A 6,000-nucleotide genomic window follows, 5' to 3' on the forward strand; every position below is an offset into this window, starting at 1 on the left:
ATTAACACAGGTCAACATAACAATTAACAAATAGCAATTAGCACCAAACCCTAATTAACTACAATGAACAAAGATCAACCCTAATCCACATGTCCTTATGCACTTCTCGTTAACTTTATGTGCCCTGTGAGGAGGTTAAGGAGAGGAGAGAGCACATGTTCCGTGCTAGAGATGGAGGCAGCTGGCGAACAGCAGAGACACTGCCACGTGTCCACCAACCAATGTGTTACTCTGATTAGAACTGTGTAACAAATAAATCTTACTCACTAACTTATACACTAAAGCCATCCCTTTCGTTTTGATGGTGTACAGTTATAATGAACCCCATTCACCACTTTAAACCAACTAGTTATGCTAGATTGCAGCACAAATTATTCCCTAGGTTGATGGCTGTGGATGGGTGGGTTATATTTTATTTTCATAAAAATTGTTTATTATGTACGATTAAAGACAAATAAAGCCAGGAACCACACAACACGTTCCCCAAAAAGTGACTGCTACTAAGCCGCACATGTCTACAGTCGTTCCATCCATGTTGCAGCATGAACAACCTCTTAATGTTTGGCACCAGGCCTCCGTGAGGTCCATCTTACTGCATTTACTGATGATGAATACAGCAGGATGTTAATGCGCTCATAAAGCACACCAGAGTGTCTCGGTGTGTCTGGACCCAGGACACTGCTGACCCTTGTCCACACAGGGAGGGAGCGGAGAAGGGCTATGGTCGGTGCTTCAGCAAAGATCGTTTTTAAAAACTGATTTTCAGTTTCTCTCCTCCATACACTGTTTCTCTCACTCTCTCCGTATTTCTGCCCATTCCTCCCTCCTCCTTCCCTCCCTCCCTTATCCCCTGGCATCTCTCTCTCTCTCTCTCTCTCTCTCTCTCTCTCTTTGGCGCACACACACATAGGCTGGCCTGGGTTATGAAGTGATGCACTTTGAAACAGTCAATTACCCTCTTGCCAGGGAGGATCCCTGCTGTTAATTACTCTTCACTGTTTTATATAGAGAGAGTAAATAAGAGAGCGCTGACATTCACATTCCATCAACGAATCCCCCTGCAGTATCTGTGTACACTCGCACATGCGTATGTGTGTGTGTTTGCTCACTCAAACTGCATCCCATTACAATTATTCAAGGGGATACCGAGGCCGCTGATTTGCTTTTTCTTCTTGTGTATGGTCCATTCACAATTTGTCTCGTCAAATTGGAGATCTCTACACAAAACATATATATTTGCTACAAGTTCCTTCAAACGGCTGGGTCTCTTATTACAGTCCACAGCACAATACCATTCAGAGTTCAGAGCCCCCGCTGCCCCCCTTTCTTTTCTCTTTTTGAGAGAAAAAAGTTTGAATTCAGTCCCTGATTTACTGGTTCGATTTATTGAAACACTGTACACGAGAGGGGAGTGAAACATTTTTGTTTCAAAGAGTCCGGTGAGCCAAATAGGCTCCTACAGCGCTAAACATTGTTGAGTATCCCTGGGGTTATGGGGGCAACGGTTTGTCACATTATACCTCTTTCGCTCAGAGGCCATCTACAGTAAATCTGCAGTGGGACCGACGTCGCTGAGATCGGAGGCTGAGTGCAGTCCTGGCACCGCGGGTCTTAAAGTGAGGCAGAGCAGCTGTCTTCCCGGCACAGTAAAAACACTCAAATGAGCAGATTAACTCGTAGAGAGAGACGAGTCCGCCACATGTGACCCTCAGCAGATCCGATAGATTCCTGTGTTGTTAGTGTTGTTATTTCTGCTTGTTTTATTCTTGATGGATATTCTGTTGATATTAATTTTTATGACATCATCCAAATAGTTCAAGGGGGGGGAAATTGGCTTTCTCAACAGAGGATAGTTGGATTTATTGTCTAATCCTTAATCATTGATCTAATATGATTAATTTAGACTAAATTCAGAAGACCTATCTTAATTCCAAACTAATTCAAATCACTATTGAAAATTGTTAACGCCCTAGTAGTCTTACGAGAGTGTGTGCGTGTTTGCGCACGCGAGTGAGCTTGTGTGTATGTGTATGTGTCACAAGCTGATAAAAATGGGCATCACCTTTCCCCCTACCGTGCCTAGTCTCTGCATGACTATGTCCTCCTTGTGTTCAACACACACACACACACACACACACACACTCTCCTCTTACACCCATACGCACACACAAGGAGGGAGGGAGAGAAAAGAAAATATCTGGGATGTTTCCCTCGCTGACAAAGGTCAGAGGTCGACCTCCACATCGTTTACAGGCTCTTAAATAAGCCACAGGACTCATGCTCTCTGCCTCACTCTCCCCTTTTCAACTGCCCATCATCCTCTCAACAAACTTGACCAAAGCGTCTGCGCTGATCCACACGGTGGGTCCCAGCGGAACCCAGCCGGACCCCCAGCAGAACAAGGCGCAAGGAGGCTAGACGAGCAAAGAAAAAAAAATTTGAGACAAAAAAAGTAGGGATGACGGAGGAGAAGGTAGGAGGTGATGCAGAGGTGAACAGGCGGTAAACTGAGCAAGAGGAGGGCCGTGGAAGACAAGCGCTAATAGTTTGCTAATAGTTTATGGAAGGCAGTGGCTGGGGTCTGCAGGGACCACCGACAATGCGCACATACGTTCCTGATTTCCTGGGAAGGCTTTAGCTTCTTATAGGTACACGGCCCTCCCCCAGATCCGCGCAGTATCGCTGATGCCTATATATCTGGCAGGAATGCGGCTGTGCGAGTGTGTGTGTGTGTCTGGGTGTCTTCAAACTTTTTTCTTCTTTTTTTTCAGTGACTCGAAACTTCTTTTTCATTATTGATGGGAGAGGGGGTCCGAAACATGGGGTCTTAACCCAAGCTTGGCCCTGCACACACACTCACGCGCACACACAGACACACACACCACACACACATCGCCAAACACACGCACAGGCACAGACACACACCCGGAGGTGTCAGGTGTAAGACTGTGGGTTGTAAGTGGTCAGTGTCACAGAGAACTGCTTTGCACTCCAAGGGATCCTATAAACCTGTCACTACAATGATCTCTCTCTCCCTCTCTCTCTTTTTCTCTCTCTCTCTCTCTCTCTCTCTCTCTCTCTCTCTCTCTCTCTCTCTCTCTTTCTCTATCTCCATCTCATTCCCTCTAATTTTAGCCTTTTTTTTCTCCATGTTTAATTGGTTACACTCTTTTGTTCAGTAATAACATTTGGCTTACTTAACTACTTTCTCTGTCTCCTTTATTTCTCTCTTTCTTTCTCTCTCTGTTACTTTCTCGTTCGCCTCGCCGCACTCTATTGCACACGCATGCACCCTAAATCACTGAGCCAGAACGACATGCCGAGATCTATTACCCTGCGAATACATTCACGTGTCGACCTTAAAACGCTGCAGAGATTGGGGTCCTTCTAAGCTCTTAACAACGTCGTTGTGTTCCGTCTTGTTTTCACTTTGAACCCTGCAGGCTGAACTCTGCAGATAGGATCCGCAGTCTCTGTGGCCTTGTTTTGCTTACACTCAGCTTCAGGGTAATTTACCCCAACATTAGGTTTGCCCCGACAATATATGTGTGTGATAAAATCCTTTTAAGGATGAGGAAGAAACCCCTGATTCTATCATGCAGGTTACACCCCTGACTTTATTCTGTGCTCAATTGCCATGAGCAGAGAATAAATAGATAGGTAATAAATAGGTAAGGCCAATTTGAAAAGTGATGATAGATGATATATATATATATATATATATATAAATAATGATAGATAGAAATAAAACTCCAAACAATTGGTATGTAGGATTCTTGAACTGTATTCTATATTGAACAATTTACAGAGAAGCGTAGCTCAAAGCGAATGTTTCTATTAAGCATGATCATGAATTATATGAATCACTTATTCATATAATTCATGATCATGATTTAGAAAACATTTAGAGAACCGCTTAGGGGAAACATTGCGATGCACCGGAGACTTCAGCAGAGTGAGAGGATGTGAAACTATACATATGTACACAAAAAGCCCCAGAGATTTGCTTACAATGGCGGAGGAGAAGTGATCCTCTGAGCGGCCCATTAACTGCCTTGACACACAGTTTGACTGCGGCGTGTTTTTATAGGGCTGGAGTGGGGACACAGACGGATCTTCCTCCTTGTTGTGATTCCATTAGGGCGGCCCGTGTCAGTTTGCAGCCCTCCACGGCCCTCTGGCCCTGTACCCCCACAACACCACCAGCGAACCCGCTCCAGACTGCCCAGGGGCCCTCCCATCTGGGTGACATGTCCGCGTGACCCCCACGGTACGATGGAGGGACGGGACTCCTTGAAAAGGTGTCAATGAGGACAGAGCATATATATATATACATATTTACCCCTGTATGGCAAAGAGTTGGTTCTTTGTAGAATTCCTAATTTTAATTAAAATAGGGTATTTAGATGTGTTAAACAAGGTTAACCTAATCAACTTCCTAAATTCCTCCTAAATGTGAGTGCTACTTTGTAATATAAATCAATGAATGAGTACAATCACACCAGTATCTCGATGTAGGGAAAGCAATGCCTTTGATACACATGGTGTTTGTGTATCCATTCCCCAACATGGCTTTAATGATATGAGTGTACTCGGAACAGTGGTGTTCTCGGAACAGTGGTGTTCTCAACAGAGTGCACAGTGACATGAAGGGCTGCCTGATCAGCCCATTGACATGCTCTTGGCTGTCCAGGCTGGCCTCTCAAGGACAAGGGAGATATTCCCATCCAAGAACAAGAGCTGCAGAGCAGGAAGTGGAAGCTATGTGGAGAAGCAGGTGTGTTCTATCTCCTTGTGCTGGCGTCCACTTGGAAAACACAAAACCGTTTACAACTACCGTCTTGTTTTTTTTTTTTTTACAGTTATAGCAGTCAGTATAGTCAGTGAGGGGTTACACACTGTGCTTTTACAGTAGAGATGGAGATTCTGGAAGATGCGGGAAGATTTGCAAGCTTCCTCAAGTCCATACTGGTTTGCAAGCTTCCTCAAGTCCATACTCGTTTGATTCCATTTTTATTTACAATTGCATTTTAACTTTGACTTTCTTCACAATGGTTCTCTTTCCTTACAAAAGCAACATGTAGAGAGATTCAGGATGCTGTTCAACCACATATTGTAGAAACCACAACTGATTTATTAATGGGCAGAAGGTCAACACTAGTCACTTCCTGTACTGCCTGTATCTGCCAGATTTTTATGATTTTTTCCACAAATCTTTATTTTCTGTTTGTTCATGCTATTTGTAATGTTGTTTTTTTAGAAATATATATTCAGTAGAAGAGTAGTAGAAATATAACAGCACTGTAATGATTACGAGGATTACCAGAAAAGTTTTATACAAAGTGTCAATATGTATTTTTCCAATAATAATCATGTGTGTGTATCTATGATTTAGAAAGTTTTTCTTTTCAAATAACTATTCACAGAGGGAGGGAATCATGGGGGTTGAAGGTAATCTGTTAGGGGTAGATTGATGATGCCCAGCTCAACTGTTAATGACCTGTCAGATGGTGGGAAAAATGAGGTCACAGGTCACAGGATTTAAACCAGCCCAGTTCCTGCTCCACTGCCCAAGCCCTGCGTGGTCATCTCATCCGCAATCTCAACCCTCTTCTATCTCTGTCTTCTCTCCATTCATTTTTTCGGTTAATCTCTCCTTTCATCGGTTGTTCCCTCTGACCCCAGAAAATAATACTGTGTAACAGTGTGTAATTTTTCTATCTTGAGTTTTTCATATCGGAAGTGACTTCGGGCCTTACTCCAAAATCAACATGTTACAACTGGAAATAGACTCTTGCAGTGTTTTGCAAGGGAGCTCTAGTGGAAAGAAAATAAACACATAGAAGATGAAGAGGTGGAGAGAAACAACACTGTGGACGGTATTTCTCTGAGTGAACCTTTCTTCAAGGATATCACATTAACCGTGCTTCATATGTACAAAAAGCCTGTTTATTTAGAGGAGATATGCCTTGAGCTTGATATATTTTAAGTGTATCTAAA

The sequence above is a fragment of the Micromesistius poutassou genome (genome assembly GCF_964030765.1).
Source record: "Micromesistius poutassou genome assembly, chromosome: 13".
In the NCBI taxonomy this organism is placed as follows: domain Eukaryota; kingdom Metazoa; phylum Chordata; class Actinopteri; order Gadiformes; family Gadidae; genus Micromesistius; species Micromesistius poutassou.